We start from the raw sequence: 24738 nt of genomic DNA, 5'->3' as shown, positions 1-24738 counted from the left end.
GACCCATATGTATTCACTTATAAGGACTCCTTCCAAGCATTGGAAGAATAATAAAAAAATAATCCTTGCATTTGATACAGCGCCTTATCACATCTTTGAGATGTCTCAAAGCACTTCACAGAATATACTGTAGTGAATTGACTATATATTTTGTGGCGAAATGTAGCAGCCAATTTGTGCACAGCAGTGTCCACAAACAGTCGTGGACCATTTTTTTTTTGGTGAAGGATTATTACCCTCGGAAAAGCAATCTGCCAATCAACTAACAACTGGGTTCCTATTTACTGCTAGGCAAACAGAGGCGTATGGAGTAAGGAAACTTGCCCAACATTTTACCCCGCCGGGAATCAAACCGAGGTCTCTCGCTTGTGAGGCAGGTGCTCTTACAACTGAGCTACAGGACTCCAGCATATCACTCACGTCACACTGATCAGCAAGTAGCTACCAAGTAAGTCACAATATAGGGAAGCCCACAAAGGTTGGCTTGATGTACTTCCAATTTTCAGATGAGGGCATCAGTTGGAAATTGCCATCCACTGTACATTTTATAACTGAAATATTTTCTTTTAATGTTAGCTTTTCCTTGTAGTTAGTACTTTGTCTGAGTCAGAGGGTTGTGGGTTCAATCCCCACATCACAACTTTGAGCTCATAGTCTGGACTGGATTTGAGCTCATAGTCTAGACTGGCATTGAGCTCATAGTCTAGACTGGCATTGAGCTCATAGTCTAGACTGGTATTGATCTTATAGTCTAGACGGGCATTGAGCTCATAGTTTAGACAGCCATTGAGCTCATAGTCTAGACTGGTATTGATCTTATAGTCTAGATGGGCATTGAGCTCATAGTCTAGACTGGCATTCTAATGTAATGTTGGTGGAGCACTGCATTTTCTGACATGTCATTCTTTGTTTGAATCGTTAATCCTGTCTGCCTGCCCTGAGAGATGTCAAAGGTCGTGCTGCATACATATAGAAATGCACAGTCTCTGTACTTTACAGTAAAATCCAATGAAGCACTTTGACATGTTTCAACAATGGGACACAGCAAAATATCAAATGCAAGGATTATTATAACATGTATTTTCTTTAGAAGAGAATGGTAAATCAGTCAGGTGGGTCAGGATAAATACATCTGTTTTTCAACAGTAGCAAGATATATAGGATTAAGTCTCCTTCATAGGAGGATCACAAAATAAATTCAGCATGGGAAATGGGAGGAGGCCAAAAATATCCAAATTTTCAGCTTCAGGGCAAAATGTGTTTACATTCTAAATTGTGACAAAGACGGATATTTGCAATGATAGAAATGGAAGCATTTTAGTCTCAGTTTGGCAACAGCATGAATAAGTGAATGCATTCATTCATTTCTTATTATTGACTTATTTATTGAAGTCACTTGCGATAAATCTGCAATACACCAGGCTGGTACGTCATTTTCCTTTAAGCAATGGCTTACATCTGTCTGCAATACTACAGAGCACAGCTGATGCCAGACCAGCTAGTCTGGCTCATTGGCAAGACTTGCAGAGTGGACCAGTCAGTGAGAGCAAGGATTCTTCCCACTCGTCTCTTAATCCTGCAAGCCAAAGCTCTAATGGGTCGTATGATCCTTGCTGGACAAGCAGTGGGATGTTTTAGTTGGTTAAATTCCAGCAGTACTCCAACGCACACTCTGGGGTCCCCAAACCCCAGAATCAGTAAATGGCAAGCAGGATGCATTCTTTTTTTAAAAAATCAGCTGTGTGGACAAAGAATTGAAAACTCATTATAATATTTCAAACCTGACAATTTACTAGTTTGATGTTATGTTACTTTCTGTCAAAAAGCTGTACTTGTAAATTACTAGGGCTTCTCAGGCTTCACAATAACTGAAACTTTTTTAGGAAAACATAACTGACTCCAGAACAAAGTATTAACCACTGTGGTTTGTTCTCACGCTCACTCTATTCTATCTCACTCTATCAACACTTTTACTTTGCCCAGTTCATGCAGTGATGCTTGAGATGGGTGTTGCTTTGTGGAAAGCCAGTAAATGGGATTGGCAGGGAGCTAGTGGGGAAAAATCAGAGAGATGATGAAGCCATGGAGAGTAAAATACAAGACTTGGTTGGTAGGCCCAGAACAGAAGGATAGTAATTTCATTATTTTATGAGTATATATAAATCTTAGCCATATAATTAAAACTCTGGGGATATAATTAATATAGTATCAAAATTTACTTGCACAATAGAATTTTAATCAATGCCAAATATTAAGCAAGCAATTAATTGAAAATTAAGCATATATACATATTTATTATTATATGTAATTTCTTAAAATACTTTGAATTATGATCAATAAATGTGTCAACAAAATATCATAACCATTTTATGAATATAACATTAGTGCGAACATGTCAATTAAATTATTAAAACATACATAGTGTTAATGTGATCATTTATATTAGGAACACTTATAAAATCAATTAGTATTGATTAATAGTACGTGAAATGAATCTATGTTGCGATGTAAACATTAAAAATATAAATGTGATTTTATTTATTTTGTGAGTGAAAAGAGAGTGTATGGATTGATAGGTGAGGCATAGATATGTGGCAAAAAATGATGTATACATAGAGAATGGACGATAAAATCTGAATGATGAGTCAGGAATTTTGACATATATCAATCAGGCTATGTGTTTTCGTGTGACATCAGGTCAAAGAAGTATGAGATGTTTGATGTAAATTGACCAGGAATTTATAAGTTGATTCTCATGTCTCTTCCGTGATAGCAAAGTCCCAATCTGGGGGATGAGGAGGTGTAAGTGGGATGTTCTTGGGGACAATTGGCTCCATAGTGGTGTGCTTGGCAATGGAACATCGGAATATCAGACTTGAGTTAATCTTCTGAGGCAGTCTTGATAGTCACTTTCTTGAGGCATGCAGTTCCTCAGCAATCGAGGTACTATTGGTATCAGACCAACTGGTCGGCTCATTGGCAGGATGAGTCTAACAAGTAGCATAATGCTTGCCAGACAGTGCTCTCAATGTCATGTGGTTTCAGCTGGTTAAACTCCAACTAATCCCCTAGGATTGACTGTTGCCAACCAGTGCCAAATACATTCCAGGATTAGGTGAGCAGGATGCTCAAAATCAAAGTATGCTTGTGGTTTTAAAGCTTTAAAGGGAATGACTCGGTGGGATTTGGCACCTTCCGAGAAGTTTGTTTGCTTGCAACTTGCTTCAATTAATGCAAACTCTGATGTATGCTGAGCATTAACATAATCACAGTGAGGCATGCCACAATTGTTATCAATAAAATCAAGATAGCAAACAACTTCTGTTCTTACACTAGATCCACAGAAAATGTTACTAAAAAAATGCATTTATTTACAGAGACAAACAATTATAGACACCGAGCCAAGAACTGCACACAATAGTATATCACGGCAAATATTCCTAAACACCCGTAATTTGCTCATAAACATTTTGGATTATGTTCCATTAAACTATAATTTCCCCAGGTTGTATGTATACCAATTTATGCATTTAAGTTAGTATAAACACAATCTGGGAAAATTGGAGCATAATTGTTGATAGATAGTCAATATTTTTAAAACTATTGAGCTGTTTTGCCATTTTTTCCCCTTTGCTGAAGGCATTTTTGCCAACCTTTCCTTCTGCAATGGAAACTCGGGATACAATTCCATGGTTCAGGTCTCTTGTACCTCACACAAATGCCATTCATTCATGTGTGGCCAAGAACATTGAACCTTCCTGACCTGAATCTTTCTTTCTTTCTATGAGCTCCTGGCTGTGAAACTTCATGTAGTAACCCAGTTGTTTAGAAATTGCAATGTTGAAGAAAGTCATTTGGTCCATCGACTGTAAACTGGTACAAAGTTTTTCCTGGAACAATTTACTCTAATCTTAGTACCTTACTTTCAGCCGATTTGTCCCCATTCTCTGGAACTCCATCTCACTCTTTCCCTCCCCCTGTTCAAAGCCTCAAATATACCTCTTATATGGCACTTTTGGTCAGTTTACCCCTCCCCACCCTCTTCAGGCTCCCAAACCCCAGCTTGGTTGCCTAACCAGCACTGTGAAACACTTTGAGCCATCCTCCTGACATGAAAGGTGCTATATAAATGTAAAATGTACTGTAAAGGCTATTATTGTCAAAACCTCAATAGCAATTTGTGGCAATGTGCGAAAGTGTTTCTTCTATTCTCAGCCTTGACTACATCAGTGACAAAGCTGAGCTTGTGCCCTCTTGTTATGAGTAATGTCACCTTTCAGTATTAAGTAGCTGTAATTAGTAGAGGTGATATTGAATCTCTTTGTGTCCATGAAAATCCCAATTACTTTGCTGCTAATTAAGGAGAGAAGCTTTAATGGATCATTTTCTACTTGGGATTTCATAACAGATATAAGCGAAATATGAAAAGACATGGGCAGTGTTTTAATTTAACTCTAAAATCAGAATACATTTAACAAAATAGTGGATGTGAATAATTGACTTAAGCATATATTGCCATCTAATTTGCAATTTTCACAAGCTGGATCTGTAGCGCTAATTGTGCCTTCCTCTCTATGACTATTGATTTTGCTAAATGTGTGTCACAATTTACAATCACCTAAGTTGCGAACTGCAAGCCAAAAGAGTCTGAATAGAGCTATTGAGCAAATCACTGATCTAGTGGTTCATTCCCAATTAGATGCCATGCCTTAAACTATTTTTCTGGCAAATTGAGAAATTATAGCAAAATCACCAAGCATCATATGGTTGTGAGGCTGTTGCTGGTGCAATCTTACCTTAATGGTTGCATTTGTTACAGCACCTTTCAGATCAAGAGGATGGTTCAAAGCATTTCACAGTATTTATTGTGAAGTCTATTCACTGTAGTTTTGAGACGAATGAGGCAGCCAATTTGACCACCTCATGCTTATGATCACCTCCTCCCTCTCCCCAGTGCACTGAAAATACAGTGCAGCCCCGAGCATTGTGCTCCGCAAATGTCAAGCGGTCTGGGGTGCTACCTACATGAGGGGCACTATATAAATGTAAGTTGTTTTTGCTATGATTTCTTTATCATCCACCTGAACAGGGACAGATGGGACCTCAGTTTAAAGACCCATCCAAAGTCTCTGAAAATACAGTGCAGCCCCGAGCTATGTACTGGAGTGTCAGCCCCTAGAGACTATGCGAGTTCAAACTTGCCACCTTCTCCAAGTAAATAAACAAATGAATACAATACAATTTACATTGATAGAGCACCCTTCACATTGAGAGGACATCTCAAAGTGCTTGACCGTGCTGGCTGAAGAGAAAACAAGGCTAACAATCAGGCATGACTGGAAAAATGGAAATCGGGATATGCGTGCGTAGGAAAGAGTTAAAGTCCTTAAAGTAATGTGAACTTTTAAGTAGATGTGCATACTATTTTTAAAGCTTGTGTTCAAATCATTTGCATATTGGACATTTTTTTTTAAGAAAGTGAACGTGAAAACCCCTCTCAGCTTCACAGGGTTTGCACAGCTGCCACTCTGATTATCTTATTCTCAGCTAAATTTACTCAAGATTCAGCAATACTGGCTGTTTGCCAGACACAGCATTTGCAGGTGTATGCTTAAAGCATCTTGTGGTAATTATGATTTCTTCTTCTATTCAAACCCTCTTGAATAATTTTGGAAATGACACTGAGTATTTCAATCAACAGGGGAGCTCCTTCCTCTTAATTTCATCATGCATGAGATAGGAAATTGCGTTCTTTAAAAATTCAAAACAAAAACATTAGAAGCAACCTTCTAGTTTTTTCTGGCTTTCAAGAAAAGCGCAAAATTACACATGATGCCTTTTTACGGTCTCTACAGAAGCTGATTTCTGTCTGCCAATGGAAGTATTTCATAAAATATACAACATTTACAAAAATAAATAGGTTTACTCTGCCATTTAAAATGAGATTTTGAGATGAGAGATGCAGGGGAAAAAAATAAAGCAGTTGGTTATGGACTGACACACACAGATTCAACCAGGAAAGTAAATTGAACTTTAAAATATTCCATTCATGTTCAGCCCATATTGCAGGAAAAATGAATCTGCAAACTAATTATATTTTCTTATCTTTAAATAAAGATAGTCCATTGTTGCCTCTGATGACTCTCAATATTTCAAAATGAATGATGGAATTAAATTGGAGCAAAGTAATCTTCCATTACTCTGATAGTTTGTTAATCGGAAGATGATAAGGATAGATCTGCGTAGAAACATTCCTTCAGTCCATTGGATCTCTTCTTTGTAAAATACTCACCATATAAATAAAGATAATTTTGAAAATGAGTCCATCATGCTGACTTCACTCACGTTTGCTGGTAACCTGTTCCAGCTGTTAATTGTTAATTACTGCAGAATTATAACTATTGGAACTATTGGCCACTGATATTTACGTGAGTGAATCAAATTCTAAATCAATTCTGTATCGTATACATTGTAACTGGAATAATATATTGAAATGAAAGAATCTGTTGCATTCTAAATTATGAGAAGCCAGCAATTTTATGACTGCATTGAGCAATATGATCAACAACCACAACTTGCATTTATACAGCACCTCTCACGAAAGGTAGTGTCGCAGAGCATTTGGTTCACACCAAACTGAAACAGTGCCATTGTTGAATAATATTTTTCTTGCTATAGCAAATCTGTGTGCAAACTGATCTTTTAAACTGCTACATGAGTATATATGCAGACTGGGGTTTTTATCTATTCCGCTAATGTTCTATCCTTAAAACTAAAGTGTCTCACCCCTCGTTTGAGAAGATTTTTGCAACTTTGTATGTAGAATTATTATTATTAGAATTAAAGCGTGCAGTGTGTCTTGCAAGGAGTCTAAATTATACATCCAAAACTAAACTACATTAGAATTATTTCCCAGTACTGTAAAGACAAACAACATAATTTGTGGATGGTACCAACTAGACATAGCTCCAACAGTTTTTTTTATTATTTTGCTTCCAGTAGCGTCATTTTATTGCAAAATTGTATTAATATATTGTATTAATGCATTTTGCCCTCAAAACATTACAGTCAATTCACTTTACAATATATTCTATGAAGCTCGTTGAGACGTCTCGATGATCTAATTAGGTATTGCAGGAAATGGAAAGATTATTACTATTATTATTGAGTGAGCTGGGAAATCTATATTATAATTTAATTGTTCCTACACAAATTAGAATACTTAAATTTAGTATTCATTCATTATTTCAATGCCATAATGATTACACTCCCCAGGTTTCAACAATATTATTTATGCTTTGAATATATAGCGGCAAGGCTGTTCTCTGATAAATCTGCATATATAACTGAGTACAAACAAGCATTATTATTTGTATGCTTCTCCAAACATAGCGATTATAATGTTATGGTTTAGGAAGTTTGAATTATGAATGATAATGTGATAGCTTATGTCAGTTCATTCATGTCTTATTTGATGCCTATGCATGTTGCTCAGTTAAAATAAAACTCAAAGCACAAAAAACAAATGATTTCAACCCTCTCGAAATGCCATCAGATTATTTTAAACTCGGCATCTGTGTATTACACTCATAAATTCTATAATCACTTTAAAGGTTTGTGCTGACAGAAGCTAATTACACTCACTTGTAACACAGCACAAATAAATTTCTATCTCGCAACATGGCATCAGCATTTGGATATGCAAATGCTAACACAACCTCACTTTAGGCATCGTTACCACGCTGGTTAACGAGGCTCAAAGCAGAATGGGCACATGCAGCATTGGTATCAGTATCATTCCTGCTTTGATTTATGTTTGTACAATAGTCCTTTAATAATTCAAAGCATAAGAACATAAGAATTTGCTAGGCGAAAGAAGACGAAGGAACATCTAGTTCGCTTTCCGCCATCCTGGCAGTCGCTTGACGTGTCGTGTCCCAAACTATATACTATACCCTGAGATATTATTTTCTCGCAGATATCTATCTAATTTGTTCTTGAAACAAATGACATTTTCGGCTTCCACTGTCTCCCTAGGGTGTCTGTTCCATAAGTTTACTAATCGCTTACTGAAATAGTGTTTCCGCAGATTTGTTCTAAATTTACTCCCTTTCAATCGCAGGCCGTGTTCTCTGGTTCTAATGTTTAGTACAAGAGAAAACAGCTTATCATGATCTACATTCCTTTCAGAATCTTAAAGACCGGAAACATCTCACCCCTCAATCTTCTCTTCTCCAGTGTGAACATACCCAGTTTATCTAATCACTCCTCATAGTCCAGTTCCTCCATCCACTCAATCATTTTGGTTGCCTGTACCTGTATCCTCTGAATCGCTGCAATATCCTTTTATATTGCGGTGACCAGAACTGCACATAGTATTGCAAGCAATAGCATAGATATTATTCTGGACACTTTTCCTCGTGGGACAGGATATCCTTTTTGTCTCACTCTTTCTCATCTTGGAAAAAGACAAGGGTGAGGTGGAGGTAAGCAAATGATAGCATCATACCATCACATTGGGTCAAATCCTGTGCGGCAGTACATTTTCAATAAAATACTTCTGATATACTTTGGCACACTGCAGACAAATTCATTTTACTCTACTTATAAAATTATTGTGTGTGCTGGTGCTAGCTCTGCCAGCTTCGCTTAGTTTGTAGTAATCTTGCATCTAAATCAGGAAGTTTAAGTTCAAGCTCTATGTCAAGACAAAGGACGGCACCTCCAGGAATGTAGCACACGCCCAATATTACTTTAGAGCGTCAGCCTAGAGTGTGAGTTCAAAATCCCAATGTGAGCAATTGAAGTGGAGTCCTGTAGCTCAGTGGTTAGAGCACTCGCCTTGCAAGCGAGACACCTGGGTTCAATTCCAGGCAGGGCGAAACCTTGGGCAAGTTTCCTTACTCCATACACCTAATGATAATCCCTCCAAAACAAAAAAAATAATAAATTGGTCCTTTTCAATCCACGACTGTTTGTGGGACGCCGCTGTACGCAATTGGTTGCCGCGTTTCGCCCGCAAATATATGGTCAATTCACTTTACAGTCTATTCTGTGAAGCACTTTCAGACGTCGAAAAGACGTGAAAAGCGCGAAATCAAATGCAAGGATTATTATTATTTTTATTATTATTATAGTAAGTATGTCTTGCAAGGAGTCTAAAATGTGCATCCAAGACTACCTCCGTCTCAAAAGCGAGAGTGGTACCAGTGAGCCAGGCTGACACCATAAAAAAGATATATGTAGCATTGCACACTTTAACTTTTCAATTATTACACCAAGCATGGAATTTTGTCCCACATTTGATAGCTGTTAAGGAGACATGGCAGTAGCAAATCCTTCGCTTTGATTTCATTATCCTGTGCCCTCTCGCTTTTAGATTTTAAGTGGTTTGATTTCCAAGTGAAACACCTCAAATTCAATTTAACTTTGGTACAGATGTTTAATCTTTGTAGAGATTTGTCATATGAACAAGATTAGTGACCCTCCTGCTGAAAAGGTTAATGGCAATCCAGCTTGGAGTTTGCACATTAATTACATGGAAATTCTTTCAGGTGAAGAACATTTCGCAGATTTTTTTAACTATAGATTTGAACTATTGCAATTTGTCACCAATCTGTGAAATGGACCACTACAGAAAGGTCTTTTGACTCCAGTAGTCTCTCAGGGAAAAACGCATCTGACTTTCTTGTTAGAAGCATATCACTACGTCAAATATTGAGGAGTGGGTCTGCAGAAGATATTAAACAATCTATCAATATGAGCAACCATCCAGTAAAGCAACAATATTACACTGCATAAGAGTCAAATTATTAAGGTTAAATGCTCATTCAGCAGAAAGCTGATTCCTTAGGAAATGAGAGGGGAGTCTTTGCATCAATTGGTGGAGAATATAATTTCCTAGATTGTGTAAGGTCATAATAACCATGAACATTCATGCTTGGCCAGTATAAGTATTGTACTTGAGTTGAAATTTTGTTAATTATCAAGACTAATTTCAACTGCTAGATTTTGATTCATTTATAATGAAAGAGAAAAGATAAGTCAATATATTTTTCTCAGCATTACAGCCAGCTACTTGACCAAACAGATTTCTAGGTCATTGGGATGATATGTGTGTGTGTGTGGAGGGTAGATGGTGGTGGAGAGAGGATAGGGAGTGGAGGAGGAACGAGTGAGCGAGGGAGGGAGGGAGTGTGAGGTGGTCACACTGATCGTAGCTTTGGCATCCTGCTCAACTCCATCACAATGGTTGAGTATGAAGCTAACCACACTTTTTATGGGATTGTTGGTGCTTGGATTAGGTTAATTTTGATTTGTCTTGTTAGAGTAAATCAACATTCAAATGCTGATCGTGTTCCATGATAGCTGTGGGAATCCTTGTCCCAACCAATTGTGAGGGAGTTGGAGGATGGTGGGAGTTGAAGTTTGTTATAGCTCATTACCACATTCATCAACAATGAGATAATTAATACAACACAAATTGCAAGGTTCACCCCTTTGTTTCAGATAGTGTTCCTCCATTCATTTGGTTATGATTCACACCTATAATTGTTATTCTATTGGCAGATCACTTTCTGGCAGTAATAATGCCTTCTAAATAAATATATGTATATATATATATATATAAAATTTGGTCACTCAATGCATCACTGTTTGTTTCACAAGGCTGTGCGTAATTGCCTGCTGCATTTTTCCCCACACAATATACAGTCAATTCACTTGAGGGTATGTTCTGTGAAGCACTCTTGGAGTTTTCAACACGTTATGTCAAGTGCAAGGATTATTATGATACTGCTATGAGGGTATTAGTAATGAAATCAACAATGTATAACAAAATAATTTTTAGTCTTGATCAGTGCTGTAGAACACTCAAACTACAGATACATTTTTACTATGACATTGTCTAGCTTTCGTATATTACCAATCTTCCAAGACAGAGCCCTAGCTCTGTTGAGCAGCATTTTGCATCAATAATCTTCAGCTTGCAACAATCACATTTTGTGTGGCAGCACCTGCTTACAAAGAGGTATTCTCTTTTTTTGGTTAGAACTCTATTGATTTAACAATAATATTAACTTCCGTTTCTGAAGGATTCAACGTCCAATAATAAATATGTTGATTCAATAATGCAGCATTGCCACATCAATGCTATGCAGCTAAGAAATGTTACTATTCTGGAATTCAGTAAAGATACAGAGCATCTGCTGTGGTCTGATAATGAAATATTAAATCCCGGCACTTCATTAACTAAAAAGTGGTCAATTTGCAATTTTCAGTTTTACCAAATACGATGAAGCAAATTGTATAATTCACAATTGTGTCTTGAGACTACTGTAGGCTTTCTGCAGTTAGGACGTATTAGTGGATATTATTGTCTGTTGTTATTATGCTTTTAAAATAAAGTCAATGTTTATTGATCTTTTCAATGCCTGTCGAGCTTGGCTTTATTTCCTGGATCAGAATATAAATACTCCAGAGAAAAGAATAAGAGTTGGTTTAACCAATGCTGGCCAAACTATGGCATGTTGGCGTGTTCTGGTCTGTATCGTCTGGTAAGTCTGTATTCAATTGATAGTGTGTTACCAGCTTTTTCTTGATTTAATAGTGTATTCAGGTATTCAATCAAGATAAATTGCCTTACCGAAAAGATTGCACTAAACTGCAAGTATCTCTAATTTATGTTACTGTTTTATAAAACACTGAATAAAAAATGAAACACACTTAAATATAATTAATCGATAGAGAAATTATAAAATTAGTAAAATAATGGTGCGCTTTTTTTTTAATGGGCAAACACTGTTGAGACATCCCAACAAAGCACTATATCAAATGCAAGGATTATTATTCTACACTGACAAAAGTTTTGGGACTTTAACTTAATGCATTTGAGTAGAGTTTTTATACTGTGCCAAAATGCATTGGTATATTCTGATCTGGAAAAGTTGGCAAGTATTTAGTATTTAACTTTACAACACTTATCAGTATAAGTATACCTATGTTTACTTATATGTTCACACATGTTTGAGAAATAATTAATGGAAAATATGCAACATGTTTACTTACAAAGTAATTTCTGTCATGAGCAAATGTACTCTCTAAGTTAATATTTTATGCTATTTTATAGGCCATTGATGGCTAACTAAATCACTTTATTTTTACCCACTGTCTTATTGAAACATTCCTCCTGGGAGCAGCCTTACTCAATTATGTCAAATATCCCTCTGGTGTATGTATAGCTTAAATCCTCCTCACCTCCTCTATATATTGTGGTATCCTTTGTTTTAGTACTGGTCAAACAAATAAGCTACATTTATTAAGAATTCTAGTATGATTGATTCCTGACTTGAAATTGTGAGGTGAATGGGCCAGAGAATGAAAAGATGGGTGTGACTATATAGAGGCTGTGAGGGGAATGTAAGTATTTTACGAAGAGAGTAAGAAATCTCAGTGTGTCTGACACACCAGAATGAATAATAATAATAATCCTTGCATTTGATATAGCAGTTTATCATGTCGTTGAGCCATTTCAAAGTGGTTCAAAGTGGATTGACTGTGCATTTTGTGGGTGAAACGCGGCAGCACAGTAGTGTCCCACAAAAAATGAATCAGGAGAATCTGAAACCCTGAAATAGTGGAAGTGCAAAGAATGGAGATAGAAGTGTGTGTGTAGGAGGAGAAATGAGGAACAAATCATAGTTTTAACAGGAAAAGGCAAATGGCTTGTCCCATCAGGACCTCATCATTTCCAGAACTATGAAAGATTCTCAAAACATCTCGGCAGTATAGCGACTGATGTTTTATATTTCTTCTAAATAAAATATTATCCTCAAAAGGGTCATCCCAAAGGTTACACAATATCTATAATCTTCTGCTGGTTTTCTGGACTCCCTGTTCTGTTCACCCCGTGTGTTTTTGTCAAAAGTAAAAAAATTGAGATGCAATCGAAACACTGCTGTCTAAATTAATGAAGGTCAACGCATCTTCTGTGGCTTTAACTTTTACTGATTCTTACCTTGAGAACAACCGCAGACATATACTAGAGCAGAGTCATGTTTGGCTGTCAAGTCATGAAATATAAATCATCTCATCCTACACTGGAAGTGAACATGTCCATTTTGCACCTTTTTTTGAAGCAACAATACTTGAGATTACATCCTGATCAGCAACTGTGTTCTACTGGTCTCTGACATTGTTTCGTTATTTTTAAAAAACTGAAGATTTAGAATATTTCCTGAATATTCAACTTATTCATTTTTTTAAAAAAATGAACAATGGCACCGGGCTCACAGCTTGTCCCTCGCACCCTCCACTCCACCATTGGAGGTTGCGCATTTAACCACTATGCCCTGAAAATCTGGAATACTCTCCCTCAATCCCACCACCTAGGCCCATCTCTCCCGCCTGAAAACCTTCCTTTTCGACTGTGCTATGGCCATTTCCCCCCTCCCCGGCTGGGAGTCAGGCTCCACCTCTGTTAAGTGCTCTGAGACGCTACCCTGCTTGGAGAGCGCTATATAAGTGCTAGTTGTTGTTGTATACCAAATGCAAGGATAACTATTATATATTTTATTGAAATTAATAGTTATGTTTTTCAGTTAAAAATGAAAACTGCCCTTTTCCCCTACATGCATTTTCAAGGATATCTCCTTGCTTACAGGTAAGTGATGTGCACAACTCTCAAGATCCGTAATCAAAAATCGAGAGCCATTTCTTTCTCATCAATGACTTCAAAGATAGGACGTACGTGATACATTGTGCAGTTTCTTAATGCAGTAACTTCAAATGAGATTTACTTAATTTATTGGTTAGTGCACTCGCCTCACAATTGAGAGGACCTGGGTTTGATTCCTGGGCGGGATGAAACCTTGGGCAAGTTTCCTCACTCCAAGCACCTCTATTTACCTAGCAATAATAGGAACCAGTTGCTAGTCAATTGGCGGATCGCTTTCTGGTAATAATAATACCCTAAAAATAAATATTTGTTCACTCAATCCACGATTGTCTGTGAGACACTGCTGTGTGCAGTGTCAGGGTGTGCGTGTGTGGGGTGGGAGGGATGTGGGGGCTGGGGGGCTGGTGGGCAGTGGGGGTGTACAGGAGAGAGGGACGGAGTTGACTTAATGTGGATGATGCTCTTAAAGCCAAAATAGCACAATAAAAGCAAATCATAATGGAGCAGAAATGCAGGTTAAAGGTAATTGATTTTGGGCTTTAAAGTGCACAATTCACTGAAATGCTGAATTCACTGAACTTTCCAATAGCAGTGACCAATCAAATAATTTTGTGGCACCTACAAGTTTTATGTTTTTTTTTAAAAAAACTTTTCAGGACTTTTCTGAATCGTCTATAGCAGTGAATAACCTCAGCACAAAACAGTAACCTCTCTGCTAGTGTTCTGGTGAAGGTTAAATGTTAAATGTTAAACTGTGCCTAAAAACTTCTGCCTTCTCTCCAGATTTTGCAGCATTCACTGTATTTCTTTCAGAGATTCTGATGGCAGATTAGTAAAATTCCATGGATCCCACACATTCTTCTAGCACCAAAGGTACTGCGGACTCCAATATAGTATTTGAAGTTTCTTCCTGGTTGCCTTACATAATGATCATAGTTCTGATTATTCAGAAGAATGCTACTGATTGACAGCTGAAATGAAGGTCATACACATCAATAACATTGACAGAAGCTCGATAATTGTCTTCTCCAAATTAGATTATATCACTTTGTTCTGGATTGTCTGACCAGAGGCAAGTCCCGTTATCATTTGAAGAGCTTCAATCACATCATCAATTAATCTATCTCACTATGGAGAGTATAACCTGCATTCACCCAATTTATTTTCATACCTGTGTCTCTTTAGCCACATATCATTCTATTGAATTGGCACTGGACTTTCTTCAATACAAGGATATCACTTTAAAATGGGTTGCCCACAATTGAAAACAATATTATAAATGAGGTCTGATCCTAACCCTTCAATGCTAGATCTGTGTTTCACATTCTGAACCTCTTAAGTAATAATAATAATAATCCTTGCATTTGATATAGAGGCTTATCACATCTTCGAGACATCTCAAAGCGCTTCACAGAATATACTGTAAAGGGAATTGACAGCATATTTTGTGGGCCAAACACAGCAGCCAATTGCGCACAGCAGTGTCCCACAAACAATTGTGGATTGAGCGACCAAATTATTATTTTTATTTACTTTTCAAGGTTTATTACTCCCAACACAGCGATCCTACAATTGACTAGCAACCGGGTTCCCATTCCCACTTACTGCTGGGTAAACAGAGACGTGTAGAGTAAGGAAACTTGCCTAACATTTCGCCCTGCCCAGGAATCAAACCCAGGCCCTCTAATTTGTGAGGCGAGTGCTCTAACCAATAGGCTAACTGATGACACTTGATATTCCATGAGTTTTTCCTTCATGTTCCACACCCGCAAACTAGATTTAATGACTTATGAACCTGGACTCTCTGGATACAATTGTTCCTCTATTCCCCTCAACCAGTATTTCTCCATTTACAAAGTATTTAAATGGACTGTTCTCTCACCAAAACTATCCTTTCATAAAGTGAACTAATTTTGTCTTAGTACAACCTACTTGTTTAATCTGGTTATGTCTCTTTGCAATTTCCTGATCTTTTCACAATTCACTACATCTTCTAACCTTTAAAACGTAGGAATCAATAGATACCTTAAAATATCTATGGTGACATTTACAGTGGTGTGGTCAGAGTAACAATATTGAAATAGTGCCCAGGATATGCTTCAATTTGTTAAGTCTATGGCACAAAAAAGCGATCCTTTAATGCAGAGAAGAAACCCCCAGAACACTGAACTGAGCTTCCATGAAACCTCATTTGAAATCAATATAATTTTTTGTGTCCAGCCAAATCCAGCACATCAGTTGAGTATTCATTTGTTGAATGGTACGATATTTCTCATGCTGAGCAGCTATGGAAGAAAAGCAAACATCTCAAAGAAAGAACCATCATCTACTACACAGATTACACATTCAGGTCATTTCCATATCTAAAGAGGTATATTTTGTCAAAGCTATCCTTTGCTTTCAAGGAAATAAAATCCTAAAAATATGTGTTATTTTTTTCCAAACGCGAGCAGTGATTGAATGTGTGTTCCAGCTGATGCGTTGAGTTGTGAGTTGAAAAAGTGGACCCGATTAGTCAACTGGATTTTCTCGTTCAATGGTAATTTAATACAGGAAAACCCTGTTCTAAGGACTGGTATTGTCTGCAGGCCAGTAATAATGCTCATCTTCTGTGAATCTGTACTATACCAAAAGCACAGCATATACTGAACCTATTGGCTGCCTTTCCATGTTAAAAAATGGCCACCTTCCAGGTCATCAGATTGCTGTTGATAATAATAATAACCCTTGCATTTGATGTAGCGCTTTTCACGTATTCTAGATATCTCAAAGCGCTTCACAGAATAGACTGTAAAGTGAATTGACTGTATATTTGTGGGCAAAATGTGGCAGCCAATTGCGCACAGCAGTGTCCCACAAACTGGGGTGGATTGAAATTACAATTTATTATTGCCTTTTTTTTGAGGGATTATTATCAGGCGTGTGGAGTAAGGAAACTTGCCCAAGGTTTTGCCCTACTGGGAATCGAACCCAGGTCTCTCACTTGCAAAGCAAGTGCTCTAACCATTGAGCTACAGGACTCCAGGTGGTGTCACTTCCTACATACTGTTCCTGTGCTCCCTGCACAGGAAGTGCTGCAAAGGTCACCTTCATTCATGCTGCACGTAGTAGCATGTGTTATACGTAGAAAACGATGTTAGCGGCAACCCAATGACCCAGAAGTCATCCAATTGCAGACTATATTTTAACCTGGAGTCTGACCTTATGGAGTCACAACTTTGCATTACTTGAAATTTGCTCTGCCCTCCCAACATTAACACATTTGCAATAACTTTGTGAACCCTAAGGATGTAACACTAAATCTAAAACGCAATGAGCAAAATGATAGTAACAAACAAATCACTCTATCCAAACGATGGCTGGAGCACAGCAGAACACACGGAATGTAAATCATACATGCCATGTTTATGCTGCTTGGGCATGAATCACACTGCTCCTGATACTTTACCACCTGCTCCAGATGATATCAGGATGATTCATGTTGTCTGCCAACCCCTTTATACTGCACTATTTGGTGGTGAAGTGCTGCCAAACACGACACCAAATATGCAGTATAATCACAGCATTACTACAGCGATATATAGTGAGGCAGTGAAGTCAGATCTAAAACAGGTCAATATATTCCATATGCCATTATATTGTATTATTTGACTGTAATGTCTCCACTCTGAAACTGAAGCTCTTTCCATCCAAATCCACAATATAGAAACTCTCAGCAGTGATTCTCAGATAGCAGTCAGGAACCTTGAATGATCATTTTTCCATCCCTTGAGTGAGCTTCTGAAGGCAAATGTAACATGTATATTGTTGTCTCAGCAGAAATCTGCAAACCTAGAATAGACCAAGCATTAGTTCTGGGAAATACATCTTATCTTCCTCGTTCAATATTACACAACATAGTGTATTTACCTACAGCAGCATCAAGCGCTTTTATGTATTATTTTAAAGGAGAAATATAATGTTATAATATAATACAGTGTGACCAAAAATGTGATACCATTACAATGTCTAAAAGTCTTAAAGAAATGATTTTTTTTAGATAATAGAGTAATTATCACAACTTTTTGGTCATTCTGTATTTTGAAATAAGCAAGGGAGAGAGAAAAATTATTCAAAAGGTCAAAAAATGAAGCAAAGAAAAGCAAAATACATGGGAGAAACACAATTAGAAACAGAAGGAAAGCAGTTGGAAGATGAAAACATGATTTGAAACAAAAGAAGCCAAACATTTCACAAAAATGGAATGAACACATAAAGAACACAGAAAGGCAATTTTGTGAAGCAATAAAGGACCTTTTTCATGCAAACCAATCTTGTGATCTTGTGTGTGTTCATTTGTTGAATATTAGTTTGCTTTCTTATATCACGGCAGATATTGTAGTAAGCATTGCAAAATAAATAATTACTACACTTTCCAGTAAATCCTGTGAAGTGCTTTGAGACATCCTCTCAAAATGAAAGGTGCTATATCAAATACAAGAATTCATTTTATTATTTATTATTAAGCAGTATAGTCATTAAAAAGAGTTAGCATTCAGGGGGGTTTAAGCTAATTTTGAGGGGAATCAGGATGTAGTATTAGAGAGGACAAATGCCTTACATAGAGGGCAGGGAGAGATGAATAACAATGTAATCAAGAGTAATCCAGAAAAAAGAGGGATTAGACGGGAGAGAAATGCAGAACAGACAAAGTCCGTCTTGGAGCGTATGTGTGTAAATGTGTAGAGTGTGACAAATAAGATTGGTGAGTTGCAGGCTCAAATTGCCACATGGGGTTATGATGTAGTGGCTGGAAAGAAAGATTGGCAGGTAAAACAGCTAGCAAGCAATAGGAAGCCTTCAAGGAGGAGATAGTTTGGAGACAGAACAAATACATTCCCACAAAGGGGAAAGGTAGGGCATCCAAACCTCCCTGGATGAATAAGAACATTGGGATTAAAATAAAACAGCAAAAGGAAGCTTATGATAAATGTCAGGTCCAAAATACAGAAGATAATCAAATAGAATATAAAAAGTTCACAGGAGAACTGAAAAAGGAAATAAGAGGAGCAAAGAGATTGTATGAGAAAAGATTAGCGGATAACATAAAAGGGAATCTTAAAATATTTTATAAGCATATAAAGAATAAAAGTTAGTCAAAGGTAGGGTGGGTGCAATTAGGGACCAAAGAGGAAATCTTCTTGTGGAGGCAGAGGGCATGGCTGACGTACTGAATGAGTACTTTGGATCTGTCTTCAGAAAAGAAGAGGATGCAGCCAATGCCACAGTATCGGAGGAGAGGGTAGAGAAATTGGATAAGATAATAAACCGAGAGGAGGTACTAAAACGGTTGTCGGTGCTCAAGGTAGATAAGTCACGCGGTCTGGACGGGATGCATCCTACGTTACTAAGGGAAGTAAGGGTGTTCTGGCCAAAATCTTTCAATCCTCCTTGGACACCGGAGTGGTGCCAGAGGACTGGAAGGTTGCAAATGTTACTCCCCTGTACAAAAAGGGACAGAAGGATAAACCTGGGAACTACAGGCCAGTCAGCCTAACGTCAGTAGTGGGGAAACTTCTAAAGACTATAGTATGGGACAAAATACATTTTCTCTTAGAAAAATATAGGTTAATAAAGGACAGCAAACATGGATTTGTTAAAGGTAAATCATGTCTAACAAACCTGATAGAGTTTTTTGATGAAGTAACGGAGATGGCGGATGAAGGTAGTGCAGTTGATGTAGTTTATATGGATTTTCAAAAGGTGTTTGATAAAATGCCAATAAGAGACTTGTAAGCAAAATAGAAGCCCACGGTATTAAAGGGACAGGGGCAGCGGATACAGAACCGGCTGGGAGACAGAAAGCAGAGAGCGGTGGTGAATAGTTGTTTTTCTGACTGGAGGGAAGTGTGCAGTGGTGTCCCCCAGGAATCAGTATTGGGACCACTGCTGCTTTTGATCTATATAAATGACCTGGACTTGGGTATAGGGAGTACAATTTCCAAGTTTGAGGATGATACTAAGCTAGGAAGAGTAGCAAACAGTGAGGAGAATAGTAACAGATGGCAAACGGACATAGACAGCCTGGTAAAATGGGCAGACATGTGGCAGATGAAGTTTAATGTGGAGAAATGCGAAATGATGCATTTTGGGATGAAGGATGAGGAGAGGCAATATAAGCTGATGGTACAATCTTAAAGGGGGTGAAGAAACAGAGAGGCCTGGAGTTTTATATAATTAATTTTTTGATGGCGGCAGAACAGGTAGATAAAGCTGTTAATAAAGTATACGGGTTACTAGGCTTTATAAATAGGGGCATAAAATACAAAAGTCAGGAAGTTATGATGAACCTTTATAAAACACTGATTAGGCTTCAGCTAGATAACTTTGTTCAGTTCTGTATCCCACACTTTAGGGAGGATGTCAAGGCTTTGGAGAGCGTGCAAAGGTGATTGACCAGGATGGTACCAGGAATGAGGGATTTCAGTTATGAGGAAAGGCTACAGAAGCTGGGATTATTCTCCTTGGAGCAGAGAAGGTTAAAAGGAGACGTAATAAAAGTTATTTTATTACGTAATAAAAGAGAGCAGGGGAGTGGGATTGTTTAGATAGCTCTTTTCAAAGACACGGTGGGTCGAATGGCTTCCTTCTGTGCTGTATAATTTTATGGTTCTATGGGTTAACAGTGCCTGTATGGTTCAATTTGTGCATGTCACATTTATGCGTTATTCAACAAGCAGTTTCTGCTTTTCTATAGCTGAGGATTAATATCAAGCACATGATACAGGTCAAGTGCATAGTTATTAATCAGACACCATGTAATGATGAAAACAAGAACCACTGGTTGAATAATGTATTTACTCCATTTTCTTTCAGTACAATCAATTAAGCATTTCTTGCCTGGCTCATAGTGAAGCAGGAAGTGACATTTTACATGCAGTAAGATCATGCAGTCCTATGGTGCGACCCTTGAATCTCGAAGGATGTGAACCTGTATGTAGAAAATCTGTGATTATTTGATTCAGCTATGTTTCTTGAGTCAAACATAACAGTGTGTTTGTGAGTTATCTTCCAACACCTTTGGCTAAGCAATTGTACTCATAATTAGCTTACAAACGCAACAAACAATTAATTGTCCAGGATGTCAGCATGAACCCATTTTAGGAGCTTTTGTTTCATGCAACCATTCGAGTAGCAGTGAAATCTGTCTCGAGGTTCAACAAACATTTGTTGCATGATTTCATCTGAATAATTCATCATCTGGTCAGTCCTTAACAAAATGTCAGCATAACATTTTATGGCTGACACAACTTTAAAAATTAGGAGCAGAAGCTAATTACAGGTAGTGCTTAATTTCAGCTTTACAAGTAGTATTCAATGTCAGCTTTATCTCCTCATATTTGGAACCTTTTTTACATTGAAATAAATATTCATGGTGCTGAAATTCTTATTGTTTTGGTTGGGAGTTTATATTCCAAGTTATATTAATCCAAGTTACTTTCTCCAAATAAAAATACTAAGATCCTGCACTGAATTCAAACAAATCTGCAGGGAAACCAAGGTTTAATGTCTCATATTTACCGTTGGCAACATTTTCTGAGCTGGGTTCACTTCAATATTGATTGTGGAGTTATATGCTGAGTCAAACTTTATCGTTAAAGTGGAATATTTCCAAACTAGCTTGAAAGAGTCAATATTTGATTAGCTTGAATATTTCCAAACTAGCTTCCAAACTATTGGTGTCCTGACCGACTGCCTGTCCGACATCAAGTCCTGGACTAGCGACAACGTTCTCCAACTCAATGTCAGCAAGACCGAGGCCCTCCTGATTGGCTCACGCCAGCGCCTCCGCACCTTGGGCGTTAGGAGCATCAGCCTCCACGGCTGCACACTGAACCTCACTAAGCCAGTCAGGAACCTGGGTGTCTTGTTTGACCCTGAATTGTCCTTTCTCCCCCACATCCGCATCATGACTGGCACTGCCTACCACCACCTCTGCAACATTGCTAGACACCGCCACTGCCTCACCCCTCAGGCTGCCGAAACCCTTATCCACGCATTCGTCACATCAAGGCTTGATTATGGAAACTCCCTCCTCATCGGCCTTCCCAACTCTTCCCTTCACAGGCTGCAGATCATCAAAACTCTGCAGCTCGTGTACTCTCACATACAAGCTCCGCGACCCCATCACTCCCACCCTCGCCCGACTCCACTGGCTCCCCATCCCCCAGAGGATCGAGTTCAAGATTCTTGTCCTCATTTCCAAGGCCATCCATGGCCTTGCCCCCTCCTATTTCTCTAACCTGCTGACTCCCTACCAACCTGCCCGCTCCCTTAGTTCAGCGGGTTCCGGTCTGCTCCATGTCTCCCGCCCGACCCTCCCTACCATCGGCGGCCGGGCTTTCAGCCTCTCTGCCCCCACACTCTAGAACTCCATCCCATGGTCCCTTCACCTCGCTTCCTCCCTTGCCACCTTCAAGGCCGGTCTCAAGACCCTTCTCTTCGATCGTGCCTTTAGTCACCCTCCAACCTCTCTGCCTTCCCTCACCCCTACCCCACCTCTACCCCATGCTCAGGTCTTGACCGCTGACTGTCCAGCGCCTTGGGACACTCCCAACGTGATAGGCGCTCTATAAATGTCATTTTATTGTTGTTGTTTGTTGTTGAAATCAATGCTAGACTCCTGTTAGACTCGTGTAGGTCAGTTTGTACATAGAACAAGTTATCTTCCAGTATTGGACATTTGTCTAAAATGCTATGTTAGTTATTTTCTTTCCAAGTAATAAAAAGGTGCCAGTTAGAGAGTAAACACAGTGTGGCGTTGATAGACTGAACAACCTCCTTGTCAGTTGACGTTTCTGCGATTCTAAATGGCGACAACGATTCTAAAAACATTGTTGCACTCTTCATCAATAAAATTGTTTCCACAAAATTTGTATTGTTCAAAGTATGCCATTGTCACACTATTTATGTATTTGCTTTAAACTTTTAAGGAAAAGCACAACTGCTTAGGATTGAGTTCTGTAGTATAGTAAGTATGAGATTTCAAGGCATTGCTCTTGCAGGCCCCAGTTTGATACCTACCCAGATGATCTCTTTTTTGTAACTGTTAAAGCTCTCAAGGGTTGCAGAGGAAATGAGTTCTGGCAATCATGCACAATTCCAAGTGAATGCAGGGCTACAGTACAAAGTTGCCCTGACACTGACATTGAATTGTCAGTACATTCTGTAGCTGTGTCATGACAAAATCACAGGAAAGAAAGAGAAAGGATAGAGATACTTTAAGTACTTATAGGTGATGTTCAGAGGTTCATACAGCTGGTGTATTGCTGGGTTTGATGTGTAAAAAAACAATTCCTTAACTTGCACTGAGATTAACCATAATAATATTTGCATTTGGGTTCCTTATCACAATGGACGAACGTCTCAAAGCACTTCACAGGAATTGACTGTTATTTTGCAGCCAAATGCAGCAGCACCATTGCTCACAGCAATGTCCCACAAACAGCCATGAATCGAACAACTCATTTTATTTGGATGAGGATTTATTAAATAATAATAATCTTTCCATTTGATATAGCGCCGTATCACGTGTTCGAGTCATCTCTAAGCACTTCACAGGATATAGTGTAAAGTGAGTTGACTGTATATTTTGTGTGTGAACTGCGGGAGCCAACGGCACACAACAGTGTCCCACAAACAGTCCTGAACAATTTATTATTTTTTCTAAAGGAATTATTACCCCCACCCCCGGAAAAGCGATCCACCAATCGACTAACACCTGGGTTCCTACTTACTGCTAGGTAAACAGAGTTTTGTTTCCCCTTGCCAGGAATCGAACCCAAGTCTTTTGCTTGTGAGGTGAGTGCTCTAACCATTAAGCTACAGGACTCCATAAAGGTTAAAATTAGATAACTGAACTATAACTGAGGGGAGGGCTGATTTATAAGAGTTGGTCTGAGGATCAGGGTCTGAGACTCAACAACCAGCGGAGTGTTTAAAAAAAACTTTGATTGTTGTTGCAGTTTAAACAAAGTTTTTTTTGGCTTTGTGATGGTGTTTGCTCTTTCTGGTTTGTTTGTGTTAATAAAACACACAGGTTAACTCAGCACCTTGGGACATCGTCCTGATGTGAAAGGCGCTATGTAAATGCAATCTGTTGTTGTTGAGTGAGAATAGAGTACATGGGTTTTGGAGAGGAGATTAAGAAGAGTGTTGGCTCATGTAGAGTTGAAACAGTTAGGCCAAATGGTAACCCAATGCTGTACAGTCTTTGTTTAATGTTGAGTTCAGCATGATGGAGACTGGTGTGCTTGGTACCATGAGAACCAAACTCTCACATGGTGATACTGCAAGATTTGATGCTAGTCATATCAAGTCTTAATTTTCCATGAAACAAGTAGTCTTGTATTGATGCATGCCTCCAGGATTTTGAGCATTTAAGCAGAAAACCCAATAAAATGGCATGCAGTTATTTCAGTAAGCAAACAGATTTATATTGTGTTTTGACTGTTGCAAGAATGTTCAGTTAAAATTATATAGTTAATTTAAAGTAAATAAGACCAAAAACAATATTAATCTTTCATTCACCCATGTTTTATTAAACATCATTTAAATGTGCATGCAATATCATCCAGTGAACAAAAAAAACTATCTTGGAATTTGAATGCTGGTTTGTAGATTATTTCACAGGGATATTTTGTTTTGATGGCTAAAGCAAGTATTGTTTAACTGGATAGTTAAATCAACTGGCTAGGAGGCTTTCACCTGGCAAACGCTTACATTTAAAAGTATGTACATACAATAAAACATCTTCAAATAACAACACAATAACAGCAACTTGCATTTATATTGCACCCCTCAAGCAAGGTAGTGTCCCAGAGCGCTTGTTCGGTCAAAGTGTGCATTGCAACACCATAATATACCTTTGGTAAACTTTAGTCTAGATTATGTTTTTGTTTCTATTACATTATGCAGACTTGGAAAGAAGCCTACATTGGCACGGATCCAGACAAGTCAAAACGCAAGGACAAGAATTCATTCATCAAGGCTTCCAGCTGATCAATCAATTAAGCACATTTCCA

The sequence above is a fragment of the Callorhinchus milii genome, unplaced genomic scaffold (genome assembly GCF_018977255.1).
Source record: "Callorhinchus milii isolate IMCB2004 unplaced genomic scaffold, IMCB_Cmil_1.0 Scaffold6, whole genome shotgun sequence".
Lineage (NCBI taxonomy): Eukaryota > Metazoa > Chordata > Chondrichthyes > Chimaeriformes > Callorhinchidae > Callorhinchus > Callorhinchus milii.
Note: the sequence above shows the minus strand (reverse complement) of the source record.